Here is a 24,844-nt window from a genome sequence, read left to right as displayed (position 1 = left end):
AACGGAGTGGGTACCGCCATCATTGGTGATTGAGTTAGATGGCTTTCTTCTTCCCACTCCCCTTATCCTCTGCTTCAGAGGAGGAATCCTTCCCCCTCTTTAATGACACAGAGGTGTCCATTCCCACATTTTTCCTTCTTTTTTCGTCCTCGTCTCCGGACTCTGGGCCAGTCCCTCCCCCCAAGGACCTTGCATCCCCAGGAGAAGGAGACTCAGCGCCCCCTGTAAGCTCCGCTGAAGCCGGAACCTCACCCTCAGCCTCCTCCTCAGAGGAAGAGATGTTATCAAGGGCTTGGAACCGGTTAGAAAGACCAACTAGAGGGGAGTCGGTTTTACCTTCCTTAGGTACCTTGGTCAGAGCGGGAGAAGATGTTTTATCTCCCTTCTTTCTCTTCTTTTTGGTGCCGAGCTTACGCTTGTGCTCTAGCCACCGCTTATTATCCTCATCCATACTTTCATAATGGGAGGATTCTGATGCAGAGGCAGTTTCCTCCCTGTGGATCCTCCTGACCTCCTCATCCAACTCATCATCCCTCGGGGCCTCAGCAGCAACACTGGCATCCAGGACAGGGGCTGCCCCGGTAGTCTGGGGCTCGCCCCGCTCCCTCTCCTGTCTGCGCTTGTCTAGACGCCTCAGCTGGGCAGGCGTCTTTTTATTGCTTTTCTTCCCTGGCCCCTCAGCTCCCCCACCCCTGCTAGTCCCCTCTCCAGCAGAATCGGCCTCACGGCTTACTCCCACCGGGGTCTCGACTGCATTAGCAAAGGAGCGAGGACAACGGCTGAATGGGTGGCCTAACTCACCACACAGGTGGCACCTAATCTCCACACAAGAGGCGGCAAGATGGCCGACACCCCCACACAACGCACATTTCTGCACGGTACAGTTTGCACTGAAGTGTGTGGGGTCGCCGCACCTGTGACAGAGCTTCGGTTGCCCCTGGTAGAAGACCAGGATACGATCCCTACCCAGGAAGGCAGACGATGGAATGTGGGCAACCGTACCACCTGAACGCTTAAGTTTTACCATAAACGTCCAGGCCCCTGACCAGATACCAAACTCGTCGCGGTTTTTCTTTGGCATCTCCACCACCTCTCCATACCGACCAAGCCACGTCATGATGTCATAGCAAGAAAGCGACTCGTTACGAGTCATCACGGTCACTTTCTTGATCTGGTTTTGGCGAGACACTGCCTGAACGGCAAAGTCTCTGTTATGATCTGCTACAGAGACTAAGGAAAGGCAGGAGATCTGTCCCTACAATAGAACTAAACTAGATCCCTACGATGTAACGGGGATCCTGATCCTGCGATCAGACCCGCTAAAGTCCTCGGCTAGTCTGAACGCAGACCTATAGATGTGGGGGAGGGATCCCTACAAGATCTAGGGACTGGGACAAGTTGGACACCTCCTAGCAGAAATAGTAGCAGTCAAAGACAAACACACAACAAAAAGCATAGAGGTCCGAAGACCTAGCAAAACTAACAGAGAACGGCAATAGAGCAACAAGCTAGCTCAACAGTAGTAAATACAAATGAAGTCCAGCAAAGCCAGGAGGGCGGAGCCGGATTAAATAGGCAAAATGGTCATGTGACCAGCAAACTAAAAAAAACCTAACAGGAGAGTTGTAACAGTACCCCCTCTTCTAAGAGGATCCTCCGGATCCCCTAGGCCCAGGCTTACGAGGAAACCTCCTGTGAAACGCTTGGACAAGTCTGGGGGCAGAAACATCATCCGCCCTCACCCATGAGTTATCCTCAGGTCCGAAACCCTTCCAAGCGACAAGATACTGCAAACTCCCTCTATACCGTCTAGAATTTAGGATGCGGGAAATTTCATATTCCCCGTCCTCCACCACCGGAGGAACAGTGGCAGAGGCGTCACCATCCGACACATCAGCTTTTTTCAACAGAGAAACATGAAACACCGGATTAATCCTCCAGGACGTAGGAACCTCCAGCCTAACAGCAGATTGGTTAACTATCTGAAGTACCTTAAAGGGCCCTACGAACTTGGGACCCAATTTTTTTAGAAGGAATCCTCAATCGCAGATTCTTAGAGGACAACCAAACCATGTCACCAACAGCAAACAAAACCTCTTGCCGTTTCCTATCAAAGTACCTCTTAGATTTTTTGTTAGCCTCCTGAAGATTACCACGCACATCCGTCCAAACTCTCTCCAAATCACCGGAAAAACTCTCCTCCTCAGGCACAGCCGAAACCAATTTGGAGAATGACCCAAAAGACGGATGTCTCCCAGAACAACAAAAAAAAGCGAACACCCAGCAGAAGAGGATGTATGGTTGTTAAGAGCAAATTCAGCAAGTGGCAGAAACTCAGACCACCCCTCTTGATTGTCTGCCACAAAACAACGCAAGAACTGCTCAACATCCTGGTTCTTCCTTTCTGTCTGGCCATTAGACTCAGGATGATATCCGGATGAAAACGACAAATGAACTCCCAACCTGTCACAAAAGGCACGCCAAAAACGAGCCACGACCTGAGGTCCCCTATCAGAAACAATGTCAGTAGGAACACCATGTCGTCTGACAATTTCCTTGACAAAGGCCTTGGCGAGTTTCTTAGCGCAAGGTAGTTTGATGAAGGGAACCAAGTGACACATCTTGCTAAAACGGTCCACGACCACCCAGATGACCGTGAAACCTTCAGAGGGAGGAAGGTCAGTAATAAAGTCCATAGCCAGATGTGTCCAAGGTGCACTAGGAACCTCCAGAGGGCAAAGCAACCCCGCAGCAGGAGCATGCGAAGACTTGGATCTAGCACACACAGTACATTGGCGCACCCACTTAATGACTTCCTTCTGCCATCCAGGCCACCAAAAACTGCGACCCACAAGTCTCTTGGTCTCAGAAATTCCTGGATGACCTGCCAACCGAGACTCATTACACTCAACAAACAAATCTCTCCTAAAGGTCCTAGGCACAAACAACCTCCCATGGGGAGTGTTAGATGGGGCATTCTCCTGTGCTTTAAGAATCTCATCCTCCAAAACGGAGTCCAAAGCAGCAATCACAACACCTTCTTGTAAAATGGTCTCCTCTTCCTCCTCAACACCGACCATGGGAGAAAAGCTGCGAGACAAAGCATCCGCTTTAACATTCTTGGTACCCGGGATGTAAGTAACGGAAAAATTAAACCGCGAGAAAAAAAGTGCCCACCTAGCCTGACGGGCATTCAAGCGCTTGGCAGCATCAAGATAGATCAGATTTTTATGAGCAGTGAAAACCTGAATGGGAAATTCAGCACCTTCCAAGAGATGACGCCAGTGTTCAAATGCGAGTTTAATCGCCAGCAATTCCCGATTACCAATATCGTAATTAAGTTCAGTCTCGGAAAAATTTTTTGAAAAAAAGGCACAGGGATGTACTCCATCCTTGTTTTCCTGAGACAACACCGCACCGACCCCCACCGAAGAAGCATCAACCTCAACCAAAAACGGCTTAGTCACATCAGGCTGCATAAGGATGGGAGCAGAGGTGAACCTCTCCTTTAGAAACACAAAAGCTTCAATGGCCTCAGAAGTCCACTGAACCGCATTAGCACCTTTCCTGGTGAGATCGGTCAGCGGTTTGACAATAATAGAAAAATTTTTTATGAATTTTCTGTAATAATTGGCGAAACCCAAAAACCTCTGTATCGATTTCAAACCAATAGGCCTAGGCCATTCCTGCACAGCCTGAACTTTAACCGGGTCCATCTCAAAACCTTCACTGGAGATAATGTAGCCCAAAAAACTAATTCTCTGTACAGCGAACTCACATTTCTCCAGCTTAGCAAAAAGCGAATTGTCCATTAATAACTGTAATACCTCACGTACGCTCCGCCAATGAGACTCCAGATCCGGCGAATAAATCAAAATGTCATCCAAATACACCACCACATCTTTGCCGATTAAAGGTCTAAGGATGTCATTAATAAGATTCTGAAAAAATGCAGGAGCATTGGTAAGACCAAAAGGCATAACCAGATTCTCAAAATGACCCACAGGAGTGTTAAAAGCAGTCTTCCATTCATCACCCTCCTTCATGCGCAATAAATTGTATGCCCCCCGGAGATCAATTTTAGAGAACCACTTGGCCTCCACTAACTGGTTAAACAAATCAGTTATCAATGGCAGTGGGTAAGGATTGCGTACAGTAATTTTATTAATCTCACGAAAGTCCAGACAAGGACGTAAACCGCCATCTTTTTTTTCACAAAAAAAAAACCAACAGCCACAGGAGACTTGGAAGGCCTAATGTGACCGGCGGCCAAGCTTGTCTGTATGTATTCCTCCAAAGCCTTTCTCTCAGGAATAGTAAGATTAAATAAACGACTCTTAGGAAGAGTCGCTCCAGGGACAAATTCAATGGTACAATCATAGTCTCTATGGGGAGGCAAAACCCGCGACTCCTCCTCAGAAAAAACTCTCCAAAAATCCTGAATAGGTACAGGCAATTCCCCTTTATCCACAGCAGCAATACGTCCGTTACAACACTTGTCATAACACTTAGGGCTCCAGGACTTAATTTCATTGGTAGACCAATTCAGTACAGGATTGTGCAATTTTAACCAGGGTAACCCCAATATTACTGGAAAAGGCAAATTATCCAATACCACCAAATCCAACTTTTCTTGGTGAATACCATTAATAGTGAGGGGAAATTCACAGACCTTGTGAGTAACACTCTTCAAGGGAGAGCCATCGACAGAAACCACAGCAATAGGGGATGACAAAGTTTTAGGTTCTAATCTAAGTTTTTCCAAGAATCCCCCATCAATCACATTCAGAGTAGATCCACAATCCACAAATACCCGAAATTCAATTAATTCATCCTGAGCAGCAGTAGTGGCAGATAGGAATACCCCCTTAGAATTTAAACAGGTAATATGAGCATGACTGACCATTTTTTTTTCTTTCTTCTTACGAAGCACACAGCTCTTAATAAAATGACCAGAGCTTCCGCAATAGAAACACAAGCCTTCAGAAAGTCGGCGGTCTTTTTCCTGAGAGCGGGGTGCCATCGCCCCAATTTCCATCGGCTCTCCATTGTCAGCACAGAACCTCTCAGGACTCGAAGCTCACATAGCAGAGGATTTGCTCTCATTAACCCTTGCACGCAGTCTCCTGTCCACCCGTATAGCTAATTGCATTGCCTCCTGCAAGTTTCCAGGTGTGGGATAAGCAATCAGTAAATCCTTAACCCTTTCACCTAGCCCTGCCAGAAACAAGCTTTTCAAAGCTGAATCGTTCCACCCTACCTGGGCAGACCACCGACGGAAGTGAGAACAATATTTTTCCACATTACCTGATCCCTGCCTCAAACGTCTTAATTCAGACTCAGCAGATGAGACACGATCAGGATCATCGTACAACAAACCCAAAGCAGAAAAAAAACTATCCACTGAACTAAAGCACGGATCACTAGGTTGGAGAGAGAAGGCCCATCCCTGAGGATCTTTGCGCAAAAGTGACATTATGAACCCTATGCGCTGTGATTCATCACCAGAGGATCCGGGTCTCAAACGAAAATATAATAGACAAGCATTTTTAAAAGAAAAAAAATCTTGTTGTTCGCCAAAAAATAGATCAGACAGACGTACCTTTGGTTCCACAAAATGCGCTCCAGTACAGCTACTCACGTGTTGTTGGAGCTTGGTCACCTCCAGAGAGAGTCCCTGCAAGCGTTGAGCCAAATCTTGCACCGAGATCATGATGGAAAACTGGAGGTCTTTCCCCAGAGAAAATCCTTTCCTTTTTATTATTTTTTTTTTTTATGGCTGGACTTACTGTTATGATCTGCTACAGAGACTAAGGAAAGGCAGGAGATCTGTCCCTACAATAGAACTAAACTAGATCCCTACGATGTAACGGGGAACCTGATCCTGCGATCAGACCCGCTAAAGTCCTCGGCTAGTCTGAACGCAGACCTATAGATGTGGGGGAGGGATCCCTACAAGATCTAGGGACTGGGACAAGTTGGACACCTCCTAGCAGAAATAGTAGCAGTCAAAGACAAACACACAACAAAAAGCATAGAGGTCCGAAGACCTAGCAAAACTAACAGAGAATGGCAATAGAGCAACAAGCTAGCTCAACAGTAGTAAATACAAATGAAGTCCAGCAAAGCCAGGAGGGCGGAGCCGGATTAAATAGGCAAAATGGTCATGTGACCAGCAAACTAAAAAAAAAACTAACAGGAGAGTTGTAACAGTCTCGCCAGCCGGGCTCATTTTTTGCCAACTCATAATTCGCCCAGAAGAGCTCAAGCCCCTCCGGCCGAACAAAGCTGACATCAAACTCTGGCGTGGAATAGGGATGTATCAAGGCATAGATGTCAATCGCCTTGAAGCCCATCCTCAGCAGGAGCTCCACAACTTTAGACCTTGGCGGACATGCATCACTGCCCCTCCACCGAAGACGGACCACATTCCTACGCACACTGCCTGGCCCGGCTGTTGGGAGGGACCACACTGTATCTCCCCCTTTTTGCTCTCGGAAGGCCCCGAGGCCATGCCTCTCTATCCAGAAGGATAGATCAACCTCTCGACCCTCTACCATTAGTGATCTCTCCCCCTTCTTTAGAGCCTCCAGAAGGCACCGTTGCAACATGCCATCCCCAAAGCCCGGAGACGAGGAGGATGCCCTATTTGCCCCGGAGGTGACACTGGCATAACTCTGGACAGGTGTTGCCACCCCCGGGGGGGCAACCGGACCAGTGACCACATCAGCCCCAACAGTATCACCATTACCCACCTCCATCTCACCCTCCACCAAACCAGCAACCACACCACTAGACAATGAATTATCCTCATTCACCTCCACCACCACATTCAGTCACCTCCATAGAACTGGAGGCGACCTCACCCCCGGTCTTATGTGTGCCCTCCACATCATCGGTCGGTAATTTCCGCTGTTTGGCATTTGGTATAATGTGCCGCTGATCTCTAGCTGCAGTTAGGCGCCGCTGATCTTTAGCATCAGGATCTTCCGGACCAGCGACGCCAACACAAAATAGCACTTTCGTGGGAGGACCGGAACGCTCAGCCCCAACTGCCCCCTCACACTGCCGCCGCTTCTCAACTAAGTGATCAGTGGCAACAGCATTCAGAGGCGCCGAGGCTACCGGAGCTGCCCCCGACACCGGGCTACTCCCCCCTCCCACTGAGGAGCGCACCACAGCATCGTGGCCTGATGGAACGCCCGCCGCCGGGCCGCCCTCACTGTCCAGCCTTTCGGCTGATGCACCTCCTGCTGCGTCCCCACTACTACAAGCGGAGACGGAGCTCTGCGCCTCACTACCGCGTTCTGTAATCTCCCCGCGCCTTTGCACCGGATCCACAGCAGAACCCAGGCTGGGCTGGGCAACGGGGCTTATACAGCGAGCTGAGCCTGCCGCCGACTCAGGGGGTACAGGGAGGGGGGCATATACATAGCTTACCGCTTCCTGCAGCTTTGGCTTGGTCTTCTTTGCCTTTTTGTGGCCCCCAGGTGCCTCTTCTGGTAGATCGTCACCAAGATGGAAGTTTTGGAGGCACACTGGGGACTCCAGGAGCTTAATCTCCGCCATTAGCGCCCCTCCCTGGCCGCTGCTGTCACTGTCCTCCCCAGAGCCGGCAGAACTGCGACCGGATGTCACTGTCGCCTGTCCTGCAGGGAGCTCGCTGCACGTGGCCTGCGGGTGACTTTGCAGGCTGCCAGGTGGGGCTTCCTGCTGGTCATCATCACTCTCATCATCCACCTGGCTCTCAGGCTGCAGCCCTATCTGCCTTTGCTCTCTGGTATCAGCCATTTCTCTAAAGCGGTCTTCATTTATAAGTTTTTCTTTGAAAGGACCACTCTGCTCCCTGATGGCAGCTTTTCTTAGTTCCAGCAGATGAATTTCACTGGTGAGTCTTTTTACCTCCTCTTGGAGTTTAGCCTTCCTCTGCTTGGAGGCCCCCGCAGCTTTAGCGCTTGTGCAGCGCAGCTCCTCCCGAAGCCTCCTGATGAGCTTACTGGCATCTTCATACTCACGGAGGTGTATCATGACCCGGGAGGCATAGGTGGACACAGACTCCCGGGGTCCCTGCAGCGCCCACCCCCCCTCAGGGAGGTCGGCCTCACCTCCGTGAGCACTCAGCTTTCCTACGGAAGGAGAGCCATCTTGCAAGCCGCTGTCAGGCTTCACCTCCATGCTGGAAGCCTTGCGGCTTCTAGGGGTCTCCACAATCCTGGGGGGAGTAGGAGCCACATTGCTGCGACTCCTGGTGGAGCGTCTCACCCCCGAGTCCTCTGATGTGCAGGTCGGTTGCTGGTTTCTTCTGCCCCCCGCCGGCCTGGTTCGGGAAGCAGAAGCCTGGGACTTGGCTCCATCACTCATCCCAGAAACCCGCTCCCTCCCTGGGAAAGAGAGAGAGCAGGTCCCCAGGTGGAGAGGTGTTGGTTTCTCAGAGATCAGGAGCTCACAGCAGGATCTGCAGCCACCACACCCGCAATCACCACACTGACTAGCAGCTGATCAGAGCTGCACCCAGTATGCTGCTGGTGGAGTCACTGTGTGCATACATTACATTACTGATCCTGAGTTACATCCTGTATTATACTCCAGAGCTGCACTCACTATTCTGCTGGTGCAGTCACTGTGTACATACGTTACATTACTGATCCTCAGTTACATTCTGTATTATACTCCACAGCTGCACTCACTATTCTGCTGGTGCAGTCACTGTGTACATACATTACATTACTGATCCTGAGTTACATCCTGTATTATACTCCAGAGCTGCACTCACTATTCTGCTGGTGCAGTCACTGTGTACATACGTTACATTGCTGATCCTCACTTACATTCTGTATTATACTCCAGAGCTGCACTCACTATTCTGCTGGTGCAGTCACTGTGTACATACATTACATTACTGATCCTGAGTTACATCCTGTATTATACTCCAGAGCTGCACTCACTATTCTGCTGGTGCAGTCACTGTGTACATACATTACATTACTGATCCTGAGTTACATCCTGTAGATCTTTTATTATAAAAATGAAAAACATAAAAATAATAACAGAAACATAACAAAATTAATATCCAGAAAATAAACAATGTAATGAACTGGTCCAGCCGCTCCCTCTCTCCTCACACACATATTATACATATATACAGAATAATAACTACCTACACCATGACATCTGGTCTGGTTACCAAACAAATAATAACAATATAATAAACAATAACCGACAAATTATATACAAACTAATATATACATTCTTTTTTTTTTAAAATAAAATACATACTAACTATACAAATATATACAAGACAAAACAAAACACCCCACACTCGAGCCCACCAGTCCCTCCCCGGCACTGACCTGAGAGCTGGTCCTGCGCCTCATGCCTCAGTCCAGCGTCCATAGGCCAGATCAGGCAGTGCCAGTTTTTCACCCAAATAACCAGTGTCCCACAAGATGAACCCACCTCCCCCCTTTTCCCTCCACCCAACCTAACACCTACACCCAAACCCATATATACAATATATACAGAAACAAACAATACAATAACCACAACTGACAAAGCCCATGTTCGGTGCCTGCAGCCCTACATCACTGTCTACTGATCAAAAACAAAAATCTATGGTGTCAGCAGCAGTCCACCACCAGGAGAGGAGATGACCAGACTAGGGCACACTAAAAGAAAAGCCCCTCCAGAGGAGAGCGGCCCTCTGTGTACCCAGTCTCTCATACTCCAGAGAGCGCACCTTCACCAGGTCACCGAGTATAGTCCTAAACACATCGTCCACTGGGAGGATTTTCCGTTGCGTCGATACTAAGCAACGTGGGTTCCACGTGTGATACCTAACCACTGCGCTAACTAGAAATAAGGTGCAGCGGTCCCGACCACCCAGATCCCCGAATGCTCTATAGGCCCATTCCGCATAAGAGAGACCGGCCAGCCGGGGCAAGCCAATGGAGGTGTGGCACCCCAGGGGTATGGTTGCCACAGTGGTATAAATACCATGTCTGAGAGCGAGCATGGGTTTTCCTGGCCAGGAGCATTATTGCACGCCACACCTCCTGCCCCAGTCCAGGGAAGGGAGGAATCTGCCCTTTATAAACTGGGTCTGGGGCAGGGTTAGTCAGTCAGAGTCCAGAGGAAGGGACAGAGCAGCAGCAAGGAGCTCTGTAGGAGCCAGGAGCTGAAGACCAGGGACTGGAGCAGGGCTCATCCAGGCAGAAGACGCAGAGAACCGGACACCGGAGTCTGAAGCTGTGGGGATTATAGATCCAGCAGCAGAAACCACCTGGCAGGGAATTTCAGGTCCTCTGGCCATAGAAAGCCTGGAGGCTCAGTCACACGCAAGGGACCGGCACCGCCATCGAGGAGTGGAAGGTACCAAAGGCCCCAAGTCACCAGCCATACGGGTGAGCACCACACGGTACACTCAGGGACGTGGGCTACTACACGACTACAGCAGGGTAGCCAGGAAGAGTGCAGTCAGACGGGAAGGCCTATATCTCCACCTGGCCAGGGGGACTCTTGTTCACTCACAGACTGACCAGGCCTCTAATGTTAGCCAGTACTCCCGGCAGGGCCTTCTTCAGTACCAACAGTAAAGACCCTGAACTGCACTGCACGGACTCTGAGTCATTTCTGCTGCGCCCACGCACCACAACCCTCACCATCTACAGACGCTGCCCTGAGGCTATACTCCTCCCTTGGGGAGTTATACTACCCTCTGCTGCGCACACCACACTAGCCTCAGCGGTCTGCCACGCAGCGGCGGTTCTCAGTGAACGCAATCCACGGGTGGCGTAGTCGGACATTTAATCATGAAAACCACATAAATAGATCCGCCACTGGTTTGACCACCCTGAGCCACGGGACCAGGTCGCCGCCACAGAGACTACAACCCCCAGTATCACACAGAGACCCGGCTCCGGGTATTCCCCTACACACACGGCCCAGGGGGCGCGTCAACTTTGGCGTAGTCGGCAGGATTTCGTGCCCGCAACCACCGGGTACTGCGTGCCTGAAGAAAGACTGTGATATTTACCGTGGTGAAGTTTCCCGCCATCCGCAGCCGTTTTCCCGCCATCTTCCGCCATTTTCCCAGCTTTGGGCGCCATCTTTGGGACGCCGCGCGGGAAGAAGAGGGGCGTGTATGCCAAAAGCGCGTGAGAGCTGAAGCCCCGCCTTACGCACTGACGCTGTGCAAGGTCCTGGAAGGAGCCCAGCGGACGCCGACGTCATCAGCACGCGACGCAAGGTCCTCGACCCCGACAATCGCCTGCGGAGCCGCGGCCTACGGAGAAGAAGCAACGGAAGGTAGGCCACGGTTAACTAGGGGGGAGGAAGACACCAGGAATGGAGGGAGCTCCCACCGCCAGCGCGGCTGCTGCCGCAGTGATGCCGTTCACGATGCCGTATATCCCCGGAGCGGCATGGTTACCCCAGTACTCAGGGGAGTCGCATACCCTGAGCGACTTTAAAGAAAGACTGTATAGCTTATTCAAAGTATACCCCCTGTCCGAGGAACAAAAAGTGAGCATCCTGACAGGCCTGTTAATCGGGGCGGCCCGAAGAGAAGTGAAGTCCTGGTCAGCCAGGGAAAAGGGGACTGTAAAGGAAATACTGACCCGTCTAAAGGACACTTTTGATACCCGCACCTCAGCAGAGATTAAACTAAAATTTTATGGGTGCAAACAGCGGGCGCAAGACAGTATTCAGGACTATGCTTTGAATTTGCAGGAGGCCCTGAGAGCCATTAAGCAGGCAGACCCTGACAGCGTGCGGAATGAGGATAAGCTGTTGACTGAACAGTTCATTGAGGGTCTACAGTCCAGCGCCCACCGAACCCAGTTGCGTGTAATGGCCTTGCAGAACCCTGATTTGGACTTTGCGCAGTTCAAAGACAGGGCCATCCGGGTGCTCCGAGAACCGGCACCAGGTGGCGCTGTAACCCATAGGCGCCCTGCTATCACCTATCACCAGGAGGCGGCGCCCTTGTCTGCAGAGCCTGTGGGAGCTGATGTGCAGGCTTTGGACAAAGACCCGGCTGCAGACCTGCACCATCAGGTCCAAGAACTGACCAAAAGCGTTGCCGCACTAACCAGAACCGTGCAGTCTTTACAGGTGTCTTCCCCAGGAAAGATCCAGCTGGCTTCCAGTCCGGAGGATGTCCCTTGGAGTCAACAGAGGAGGATCCCATCGTCCAGAGGAAGGCCCAGCGACCGCTACAACCAGGACGGACAACCCATCTGCCGCTGCTGCAATCAACCAGGACATATGGCAAGGTACTATCATTTAAACGGGCCCAACCTGGGGCAGAGGGCCGACCCCCAGGCATAAGATCATCAGGCCCATCGAGCTGGCGTGATAAGTACGTAGGGGGATGACCGGTCTTGCCTGTGGTGCTGGATGGCATTCCTATGAGTGCACTACTGGACACCGGGTCACAGGTAACCACCATCCCCTATGTGCTTTTTAAGCGGTACTGGAATGACTTGGATATTACCCGCTACCCAGATGACGATTTGAGCATCATCGCCAGCAATGGTCAGCCCGTGCCGCAGGTAGGATTCAAGGAGGTGACCATCAAAATTGGTAAAGTTGAACTACCAGCGCAAGGACTGATCATTGTAGACATTGACCGTCGTGAAAGCCACCCTAAAATAACCTTGGGTACGAATGTTATTGAAAATTGTCTTGCAGAGATAATTGTTATATTACAGCAGGTCGCAATGAATGCCAGCTCCGGCCAGCAGCGTGTCCTACAAAAAGAGATCAGAGCCCTGATGAGGAGGCAACAGGTGGAACAGTCTGGTGGTGAGATTGGTAGCGTTAGGATGAGTGACCCGTTCCCTATTGCCATGCCCCCAAAAAGTGAGATGCTGATCTGGTGCCGGGCAGCTATTGGTCTAAGGGGTAGAGACTACCAAGCCAGGGTAGAACCCGTCTACTCAGACAGTAGGCCCACCATTTTGACAGCACGGGGGGTGGTCGATGTACGCCATGGGAGGGTACCCGTCCGCATCCTAAACATTGAGGAAAGAGAAGTACACTTGCCCCGGTATGCCACTCTAGCCAAATTGTTTACCATTAACCAAAACTCTGTAAAGGCCGTGGAACCCTTGCCCCCATCTCAACCAGAGGAAGGTAACGGCTCCAAGAAACAAATGGAGGACTGGTGTCAGAAGCTGCATGTGGGCACCGACTCCACTTCAGGAGTACGACAGAGTCTTTAGCAAACACCCGCTAGACTTTGGGCAAGTAAAGGGGGTAGAACACCACATCCCTACGGGAGACCATCCTCCCATAAAGGAAAGATACTGACCTGTACCCCCTGCACACTATCAGAATGTAATGGGGGATTTCAACTACCCGGATATTGACTGGGAAACAGAAACCTGTAGACCTCAGAAAGGAAAAAGGTTCTTGACAAATATTAAGGATAATTATCTCTCCCAACTAGTGCAGGAACCAACGAGAGGGAAGGCCGTGTTGGACTTAATATTGACTAATAGGCCTGATAGAATAACTGAGGTACAGATAGGGGGGCACCTAGGTAATAGCGACCATAATATTATCGACTTCAAAATGCCCTTCAGTAGGGTTATCAATAAGGGAACAACAAAAACATTAAACTTTAGGAGGGCGAAGTTTGATCAGCTGAAAGAAAACCTTCAACTTATAGACTGGGACAAAGTTCTTAATCAAAGGAAATACGAATAGTAAATGGGAAACCTTCAAAAGAATTCTGAATACTCAGTGCGAGAGGTATATGTAGCACCCTGAGGATTCGGCTGCTACAGGGGTATTGCACCTCAACCCAGAGGTGTGATATTCCACTCCCGGGTAAGGATGGAGTGTGGATCTGAGCTCGGTAGGCTGCATGCACTACATACATCCCATTTCCGAGGAACAGGCCGACGGTACTCCCACTTAGAAATGTGCAGGTACGACCGAGTCTGTTCCTGGCTGGAGTGGGAGGGGGGTGGTACATCCCAAGTAGTGTAGGGGCAGATAGGGGGAGCAGCCTGGGTAAAGATAGGAGCTCATTGGGTGCTGGTCACCTGAGCTCACACATAGAGGGTGTATATAAGGTGGGCACCATCAGAGAACAGGGTCAGTCAGTCAGTCTTTGCAGAGGAGGAGAGCAGAGAGCAGAGAAGTCCCAGAGAGAGAGAGAGGAGAAAGCCAGAAAGACCCAGAGGGGGAAACAGAAAAGGAACTCTGAGAACCCAAAGTCCATCAGCGGGTGAAGAGTTGGCATTAGGGTACCGGAACCCAAGCTGGTGGGGGCAAAAACACACCCTAGCCAGAGACCGGAGGCCGTGGGCAGCGTCTGCCACGGCCACCCACCACATCCACCCCGAAGGCATACCACGTGGAGGGTCAGGGAACCCAAGGCCAAGGGTCTCCCAACAGAAGGCCCGAGGGAGCTGGACCTGGGTGGATCAATAGTGGGGACGGCCAGAGAAAGGACAGAAGGAGAGCTCAGGGTCACGCTCCGGACTCGCTTGGGGGTTGGCTGGATCCAGGACCTGGTGGATGCAGCACGGCTCGGGAGGTCACTTGAAGCTGGAGTGACCGGAACATCAGCAGTGAGTAAATACCCTAAACTGCACAACCCGACTCTGTCTTCCTTTAACATCTATGCTGCACCACCACAACCCCCATCCTCTGCACCTGACCCCCTGAGGCTATACCCCACCCGTTGGGGGTTATACCACCAAAAGCTGCACCTACACCATCAGCCTCAGCGGACCCTGCTGCAGCGGCGGCCATAGTGACCGCAATACAACGGGTGGCGTAGTCGACAATAAAGAACTTAATAACATCTGTAGGACTGCCACATACAACTGAGTTTGACACCCTGGGCACGGACCGGGTCACAGCCACTCGGAAGACTACAACCCCCATCTGATCCGGCTCCGGGTATTCCCCTAAAGAATATGGCCCAGGGGGCGCGTCTACTTTGGCGTAGTCGGCAGGATTACGTGCCCGCAACACCCGGGTACTGCGTGCCTGAAGAAAAGAACGAGTTTACCTCAAAAAGAAGTCTCCTGCCGGTTCCGGAGGGTCCCCGCCATCGGACTCCATCACAGGTCGATTCCCGCCGGTTGCCCGCCATTAACAGCTTTTTCCCGCCATCTGCAGAGTTTCCCGCCACTGGGAAGCGATTCCCGCCATTTCCAAAGGTTTCCCGCCTTGGAAGAGCGGACGCCATTATGGGCGTGCCAGAGGGTGGCAAGAGGCCACCTCCCATCGTGGGCCAGGACCGAAAATGGCGCCAAAAGTGGAAACCGCCCCCACCAACAGAGACTGTGATGCTGGAGGTGTCTGTCAGCGTGAAAGAACTGCCCCTGGAGCTGACAGTCACCAAGTGGCCCCGGGACCGCCCTCGAAGGGGGAGGAGACGAAAGGAGAGAGAAAAGATGGGTGCCGCCTGGAGCTGTCTAGAGCGAGCGCACCCGGAGGCAAGAAGCCTGGAGAAGAGTATCGGAGGAGCTTACCCGGAGATGGCGAGAAAGCAGAGCAGCACCGGCCCGTTGGCCAGGAGCCTGCTAGAAACAGAGGAGGGAGAGCAGAGCAGCACCGGCCCGCTGGCCAGGAGCCTGCTGGAGACAACAGAAGGAGAGCAGAGCAGCACCGACCCGTTGGTCAGGAGCCTGCTAGAAACAACGACCCCACTAGGCCTAGTGGAGGTCCTAGCACAGCTCCCCCGAGACCGGGAGTGTGCACAGACCGCTCTGGAGGGCCTCGCAAGGAGGATGGCCCGGGTGCAGCGAGAGACGTTGGCGGAGTGGAGCCGTGAGATGGCCCAGCAGACCGAGACCTGTCAGCGGAGCACGTCACCCAAGACGAGGAGACAGACCGCCTCTGAGGATGGCGCGGGAGGACTGAAGGCCGGAGACGGCGCCGAGAAGGGAGCCGAACGAGTGGAGGCAGGTAAAGGGGACGTCTATACCCCAAACCGGGAAACCGCGTACCTGCCCCAGCTCCCCGTCGCAGAGCCCGAAGTCTATCCTGCCGTGCCCGTCGCTGCAACGTCACCGCCGCAGACTAGGCCTCAAGCGGGAGCCGCGACCCCTGTGACGTCACACGCCTCGACCCCGAGCGTGACCAAGCAGGAAGTACCACCAGCCTGGTCGCAAGGCCTAGTACCCCCGGGCGCCGCAATACCAACAGCGCCCCCTACCTCCGCGGAGCCCCCGGCCTGGTCGCAGGGCCAAGTAGCCCAGGGCGCCGCCGTCCTTACGGTGCCCTTTACCTTCCAGATACCCCAGGCCTGGCCGCAAGGCCCGGGCAACCCGGGCGCTAACACCACCGCGCCCATAAGACCAAGAGTGCCGCATCTGGGAGAGGACCTGTACGCCCAGCATACGTGCCCGGATGGGCAGCCATTTATATGGCCACCGGAGTTCCACCATCCCCGACTCCGGAGAGAGAGACCCCTGGATGAACCCCTGATCCCGGCTCCAAAGCCCGTAAAGAGGATCTCGCCCCCGCTAGCAGAAGCGCAGTTCGAGTGGGACCCCACCGGAGAAGATCTCATGGGGTTCACTCAAGAGACTCGGGCAGCTGCAGCGGAGCGTGCTGAGTGCTGCCGCCAACAGCTCGAGGACTTTGAGAGGGAGCGGAGAGAGAGGCGGGTCCGGGAACAGCAAGCTCAAATAAGGAGCGCGGAGCAGAAGAGCCGGGCCAGGAGAGACCCCCGTGCAGCGCATAGTCCCCGCACCACCGGGACTGTGATAAAGTTTAACATGCAGCATGGGTGGGGCTTCATCCGAGACCACCGCACCCTAGGCGACGTCTTCGTGACGAGGAGAGACGTTGAGTCCCACCTACCGGAGGGACACAGAGGTCGTGACCTTTACATCGGGGACGAGGTCACCTTCACCCGGCACAAGTGTGCCAAAGGACCCTACGCCCTCCATGTGCATCGTCTGACGGAGGAAGAGCTGCGGTGTGAGGAGGAAGAGCAAGAGGACCCGGACGGGTCTGAAGCCAAAGGTAACAATAAAGAAAGAGCAGGAGGACGCCGTCGTTAAGTACAGCGAAGCAGGAGCTGTATATAGTTGCCCGTCGGGGCACCATAAACTGAAACTGTTACTGCTGCTATCATAGTCCCCGTTGGGACCAGCAAGTGTGAACTGTTACCCGTTTAACCCCTAAATCCCACTGACCGAGGACTGAGAGCGGTCATTCCTCCCCAATACCTGGCCGAGGACTGAGAGCGGCCACTACCCCTGTATATAGTTGCGCGTCCTAAAAGCGCCCCCTACCGGTTTTATAGGAAAACCAGTTTTCTAGAGAGACTGTCGCACTTTACCCGGTCACACGTTGCACAGTGACCGGAGGAGGAGCCAGAGGCGACGAGAATGTTTATATGGAAAGTTTATTGCTGATAATATATGTGATGTTTTATATGTTTTATATGTTTATGCAAAAATTTGTATGTTTTGGTGTTATGTCTTACAGCCCGAGGACGTGCTGTGATTTACCAGGGGGGAATGTAGCACCCTGAGGATTCGGCTGCTACAGGGGTATTGCACCTCAACCCAGAGGTGTGATATTCCACTCCCGGGTAAGGATGGAGTGTGGATCTGAGCTCGGTAGGCTGCATGCACTACATACATCCCATTTCCGAGGAACAGGCCGACGGTACTCCCACTTAGAAATGTGCAGGTACGACCGAGTCTGTTCCTGGCTGGAGTGGGAGGGGGGTGGTACATCCCAAGTAGTGTAGGGGCAGATAGGGGGAGCAGCCTGGGTAAAGATAGGAGCTCATTGGGTGCTGGTCACCTGAGCTCACACATAGAGGGTGTATATAAGGTGGGCACCATCAGAGAACAGGGTCAGTCAGTCAGTCTTTGCAGAGGAGGAGAGCAGAGAGCAGAGAAGTCCCAGAGAGAGAGAGAGGAGAAAGCCAGAAAGACCCAGAGGGGGAAACAGAAAAGGAACTCTGAGAACCCAAAGTCCATCAGCGGGTGAAGAGTTGGCATTAGGGTACCGGAACCCAAGCTGGTGGGGGCAAAAACACACCCTAGCCAGAGACCGGAGGCCGTGGGCAGCGTCTGCCACGGCCACCCACCACATCCACCCCGAAGGCATACCACGTGGAGGGTCAGGGAACCCAAGGCCAAGGGTCTCCCAACAGAAGGCCCGAGGGAGCTGGACCTGGGTGGATCAATAGTGGGGACGGCCAGAGAAAGGACAGAAGGAGAGCTCAGGGTCACGCTCCGGACTCGCTTGGGGGTTGGCTGGATCCAGGACCTGGTGGATGCAGCACGGCTCGGGAGGTCACTTGAAGCTGGAGTGACCGGAACATCAGCAGTGAGTAAATACCCTAAACTGCACAACCCGACTCTGTCTTCCTTTAACATCTATGCTGCACCACCACAACCCCCATCCTCTGCACCTGACCCCCTGAGGCTATACCCCACCCGTTGGGGGTTATACCACCAAAAGCTGCACCTACACCATCAGCCTCAGCGGACCCTGCTGCAGCGGCGGCCATAGTGACCGCAATACAACGGGTGGCGTAGTCGACAATAAAGAACTTAATAACATCTGTAGGACTGCCACATACAACTGAGTTTGACACCCTGGGCACGGACCGGGTCACAGCCACTCGGAAGACTACAACCCCCATCTGATCCGGCTCCGGGTATTCCCCTAAAGAATATGGCCCAGGGGGCGCGTCATATATACCGTATGGGAATAAAAGGGCCAGAAATAAGAGGAAACCAATATGGTTGAACAAGAACGTAAAAGGGGCGTTAAATAGCAAAAAAGAGGCATTCAAGAGATTAAAACAGGAAAACAGTAAGGAGGCACTAATGTGTTACAAGGAAAAAACGAGAACCTGTAAAAAACAAATAAAAATAGCGAAGGAGGAAACAGAGAGACGTATTGCTAGGGAAAGTAGATCAAATCCCAAACTGTTCTTTACGTATATAAATAGTAAAAGGATTAAATCGGATAATATTGGACCGATAAAAAGTGAGGAAGGCAAAATCATAGAGAAAGATGAGGATAAAGCTAATCTATTAAAGAATTTTTTTTCGACAACTTTCACAAAGGAAAAAGAACTAACAGGAGAAATGAGAAGTGACAAGCTTAATCCTCCACTAAGTATGACAAATCTAACCCAAGCTGGGGTACAGAAACGCCTCAGTAACATTAAAATAAACAAATCACCAGGACCTGATGGCATACACCCACGGGTACTAAGGGAACTAAGTAATGTGATAGACAGACCGTTATATCTTATATTTAAGGACTCTGTTGAGACTGGGTCTGTACCACTTGATTGGCGACAGGCGAATGTAGTGCCAATATTCAAAAAGGGAGCGAAAAGTGACGCCGGAAACTATCGGCCGGTGAGTCTGACGTCCGTTGTGGGCAAAATTTTTGAAGGCTTTATTAATGAGGCAATTACGGAGCATCTTGATGCTAATAATCTTTTAATCCCGAACCAACATGGATTCATGAGGAATCGCTCCTGCCAAACAAACCTGATTGACTTCTACGAGGAGGTTAGCTCTCGAGTAGATCAGGGGGAACCAGTGGATGTCGTGTATCTCGACTTCTCAAAAGCGTTCGATAGCGTGCCACATAATAGGTTGGTATACAGAATGAGAATGATGGGGCTGGGGGAAAATGTCTGCAAGTGGGTAGCTAACTGGCTAAAGGATAGAAGGCAGAGGGTGGTTATAAATGGAATATTCTCAGATTGGGTAAGCGTCACTAGTGGGGTACCACAGGGGTCTGTACTAGGCCCAATGTTATTTAATATCTTTATTAACGACATAGTCAACGGGATAAATAGTAAAATATCAATATTTGCAGATGACACAAAGTTATGTAAAACAATTAATACAAAAGAGGACAGTGCAGACCTACAGAGGGATTTGGATAAGCTGGGTAGGTGGAGCATTAAATGGCAAATGAGGTTTAACGAGGAGAAATGTAAGGTCATACATATGGGAAGGAAAAATGGAAGTCACCAGTACTCACTGAATGGGAAATCATTGGGGAATTCAGAGATGGAGAAGGACTTGGGCATCTTGATTGATAGCAAACTAAATTGGAGTGCCCAAAGTCAGGCGGCTGCTGTAAGGGCAAACAGGGTAATGGATGTATCAGAAGAGGTATAGCTGCAAAGGAGGAGAACATTGTTCTTCCACTGTACAAAGCACTGGTCAGACCACACTTGGAATACTGTGCTCAGTTATGGGCCCCAATATATAGAAAGGATATAAATGAGCTTGAAAAGGTACAAAGGAGGGCAACAAAATTAATAAAGGGAATGGAGGGACTGCAATACCCAGAGAGGTTGGCAAAACTAGGACTATTCAGCCTGGAAAAGAGAAGGTTGAGGGGGGACATAATAAATGTGTACAAATATGTTAGGGGACAGTATAGAGATCTTGCCCGGGATTTGTTCAAAAGGAGGGATATTACGGTAAGAGGGCATTCACTAAGACTGGAAGAGAAAAGGTTCCAGCACCAGCATAGGAAGGGGTTCTTTACGGTAAGAGCAGTGAGAATATGGAATTCACTGAGTGAGGAGACGGTAATGTCAGATTCACTACACCAGTTCAAGCGGGGACTGGATGCATTTCTAGATACCAGGCAGATTTCAGCGTATACTTAAAAATAAAATAAAATAGTAGGTTGATACAGGGATTTATTCTGACTGCTGGTTTCAGAGTCGGGAGGGAATTTTTCCTCAGGTGAAGATTGGCTAAATCATTTGGGGTTTTTGCCCTCCTCTGGATCAACTTTAGCAATTACAGAACTAACAGGTCGAACTTGATGGACGCAAGTCTTTATTCGGCTTTACAAACTATGTTACTATGTTACTAGAATGCCAAGGGAATGTTGCGAGACATGAAGGAGGCTGGGGTAATCAGGGACAGCTGTAGCCCCTGGGCAGCTCCACTGGTTCTTGTGAAAAAGAAAGATGGCACCATGAGAATGTGTGTAGATTACAGAAAGATCAACCGTATCATGCACAAAGATGCGTACCCGTTACCTAGGATAGAGGAATCTTTAGCTGCATTAAAAACTGCTAACTTCTTCTCCACTTTGGATCTTACTAGCGGGTATTGGCAGGTTCCTGTAGCAGAGGCGAACCGGGAGAAGACCGCTTTCACCACCCCGATGGGTGTCAGTGAATTCAATTGTATGCCGTTCGGGCTCTGCAAAGCACCAGGAACCTTCCAGCGGTTGATGGAGTGCTGTCTGGGGCACAGGAATTTCGAGACGGTCCTGTTATACCTGGACGATGTCATCGTGTACTCCAAAACATATGAGGACCATCTGAAACACCTGGCAGAGGTGTTTGACGCCCTGGCAAGCTACGGCCTAAAGGTGAAACCTTCCAAGTGTCATCTACTGAAACCAAAGGTACAGTACCTGGGACATGTGGTGAGTGCTGACGGAATGGCTCCCGACCCCGATAAAATTACAGTGATTAAGGACTGGCCAAGACCCTCCAGCATAAAGGAAGTGCGGCAGTTCCTTGGGTTGGTAGGCTACTACCAAAGATTCATTCCCAGTTTCACCAAAATGGCAGCTCCTATGCAGGACCTCCTGATAGGCCAGTCCAGGAAGGCCAAAAACCAGAAGCCGCCCTTCAAGTGGGACAAGCTGGAGGATGCGTCTTTCCACCAGTTGAAGATGGCCCTCACGGGGGATGAAATCCTGGCGTACCCTGATTACGGCCAGCCCTTTATTCTCCACACGGACGCGAGCAACATCGGACTAGGAGCCGTACTGTCCCTGATCCAGCAGGGGAGAGAACGGGTGATTGCTTACGCCAGCCGAAAACTACAGCCCACAGAGAGAAACCCTGAGAATTATAGCTCCTTCAAGCTAGAGTTCCTGGCAGTGGTGTGGGCAGTTACAGAGCGCTTTAAGCATTACCTTGCCTCTTCTAAGTTCACTGTGTACACGGACAACAACCCGTTGACACACCTGGACACTGCAAAACTTGGTGCCCTGGAGCAGAGATGGATGGCCCGCCTGTCCAACTATGAATTCACCATCAAATACCGGGCGGGACACACAAATGCCAACACGGACGCCCTGTCCAGGATGCCAAACTTACCGGACGGAGGGGAAGATCCAGAAGAACTGGAAGAGATTGAAATCCCCGCGTTTCACCGTCATGGGATTACCCAGTATTCCCACTGTGTAAGGAACAAGCACTCTGCCACGTTCAATCCCTTACCCCACTACAGCTGGGCGGAGATGCAAGACAGTGACCCAGCAGTCCGCTTGGTGAAAGAGATGCTGACACAGGCTGATGCACGCCTTGACCCAGACGCTCCGGAAGAGACCAAGCAGCTGTGGAAGGAGAAAAGTAAACTGTTTCTCTACAAGGGTAAGCTGTGCCGGAGAATTGTCAACTCCCGGACACATGAGCTGACCTGGCAGGTAGTGGTCCCGAGACGAGAAGCGGCTATGGTCCTGGAGGCATACCATGACGGAGCAGGGCACTTTGGATGGAAGAAACTGGAGTTGCTGTTGCGTGAACGGTTCTTCTGGGTAGGCATGAGAGGGGCCATTGAGAGATGGTGCAGAAACTGCGGCCCGTGCAACCTGAGAAGAAAGGACCATGCCAGCCAGAAGACTCCCCTGCAGTCCATCATCACCAAGCAGCCACTAGAACTGGAAGCCCTGGACCATGTGAAGCTGGCTCCAAGTAGGTCCGGGTACGTCTACACACTCACCATCGTAGACCACTACTCCCGGTTCCTGGTGGTGGTCCCTGTCAAGAACTTAACGGCTCAGACAGCAGCTAGAGCCTTCCAGCAGCACTTCTGCCGTCCACACGGGTATCGGGAGCAAGTGTTGACTGACCAAGGTCCAGCCTACGAAGCAGAGGTCTTCCAGGAGTTCTGCAACCTGTATGGCTGCAAGAAGATAAGAACAACGCCCTATCACCCCCAAACTAACGGATTATGCGAGAAGATGAAACAGGTGGTGATAGACTTGCTGAAAACGTTGCCCCTGGAAGAACGCAGTCTGTGGACTGAAAAACTGCCTGATCTGGTGGACTTATACAACCACATCCCAGTAAATTCCACCAACTGCACCCCAGCTTACCTAATGAGAGCAAGACCTGGTAAGCTGCCTATTGACCTGGATATGGGAGTTCTGACACCCAAGGACACCTCGCCAGAGGCAGACTGGGATACAGAAAGGCAGCAGCAGTACCAGAAAGTGCAGGAGAGTGTTGAGAAAAGTCTGTCTCAAGCAAGAGAAAGGCAAGAGAGGACTGACAACCAGCATGCTCCCGCTGTTCCCCTGGCACCTGGAGAGCAGGTCTTGAAGAGGAAAAGGCGGCTCCATGAGTTGGATGACCAGTGGGAGAAAGAACCGTACACAGTACTGCCCTCAAGCCATGAAAATCCGAAAGTCTGCGTTATCAGTAAGGATGGAGGAGAGACCACAGCTACTGTCTCCAGAGACCACCTGAAGAAGTGTCCCGAGCAGCTGCAAAGCGCTGATGAAGACCAGGATATCCCTCAACCCGCAGAGGAAAGGGAAGAAATGGCCAGTACAGTACTCGGAGAATTTCCCCGGTCTTGGACACAAATTAACAACGCTATTGTGGTACCCGTCCTAACCTTTCTCCAGCCAGCCCCTCAAGGGCCTACAGAAGAGAGAGTAGTGTTGGAAGAGCAACCGGCCCTGGAGGCAGAAGATTCCGTACCAGCAGCCCAGGAGAATCAACCCTCTGCTAGTAGCGAGCCTGCCGTGCCCGTGGTAAGCCAAAGAGTACGCCGAAAGCTGCCCAACCTACCCGTAACACCTCAAAACACCTGTAGTGCAGACACTAGAGAGGCCACTACACAAGGGGTGGAGACAGGGGACCAAGTGAGACCTCAACCAGACAGTGGGTTACGTAGGTCCACCAGGAGCACTAGAGGTCAGATGCCCGCTCACTGGAGAATCTAAAATCTAGATATGTATATACCTGTGCATTACAAATGTTGACATGTTTTTTGTTGGTTGCATAAATACTAATTATGTTTTTCTAAGTTGCCCGACAGGGTTATGGACTAACAGGTTATGGACAATGAATAACCGGAACTGTACTTTGTACATAGTTGCACCTGGTAAAGTGCCCTCTTTTGAAGACGACCACAGAACACAAAACCCGTGGAGGTGGCTGAAGACGTGGTCCAACTCCGGATCATTAAAGTCCCTGTAGCCACCGCAGGGCCTATGTGGAGGGTTTGGGACGGGTCCCTCAAACTTCACCTTGTTGGGTGACGTGGACACCCGGTCACGGAAGTGCCATGACCTATAAAAACTAAATGTACTTGTATATATGTTGTGTTATTACTTATTCCCTGTTATGTTTTCATGAAAGTTATGTTTAGTACCGGAGTACTAAAATTCATTAGGGGGGAATGTGGCACCCCAGGGGTCTGATTGCCACAGTGGTAGAAATACCATGTCTGAGAGCGAGCATGGGTTTTCCTGGCCAGGAGCATTATTGCATGCCACACCTCCTGCCCCAGTCCAGGGAGGGGAGGAACCTGCCCTTTATAAACTGGGTCTGGGGCAGGGTTAGTCAGTCAGAGTCCAGAGGAAGGGACAGAGCAGCAGCAAGGAGCTCTGTAGGAGCCAGGAGCTGAAGACCAGGGACTGGAGCAGGGCTCATCCGGGCAGAAGACGCAGAGAACCGGACACCGGAGTCCGAGGCTGTGGGGATTATACATCCAGCAGCAGAAACCACCTGGCCGGGGATTTCAGGTTCTCTGGCCATAGAAAGCCCGGAGGCTCAGTCACACGCAAGGGACCAGCACCGCCATCGAGGAGCGAAAGGTACCAAAGG

The sequence above is a fragment of the Phyllobates terribilis genome, unplaced genomic scaffold (genome assembly GCF_046119375.1).
Source record: "Phyllobates terribilis strain yellow unplaced genomic scaffold, ASM4611937v1 Scaffold_7__3_contigs__length_470593459, whole genome shotgun sequence".
NCBI classification, from domain to species: domain Eukaryota; kingdom Metazoa; phylum Chordata; class Amphibia; order Anura; family Dendrobatidae; genus Phyllobates; species Phyllobates terribilis.
The sequence above is the reverse complement of the archived record's forward strand: the minus strand, read 5'-3'. Positions refer to the sequence as shown.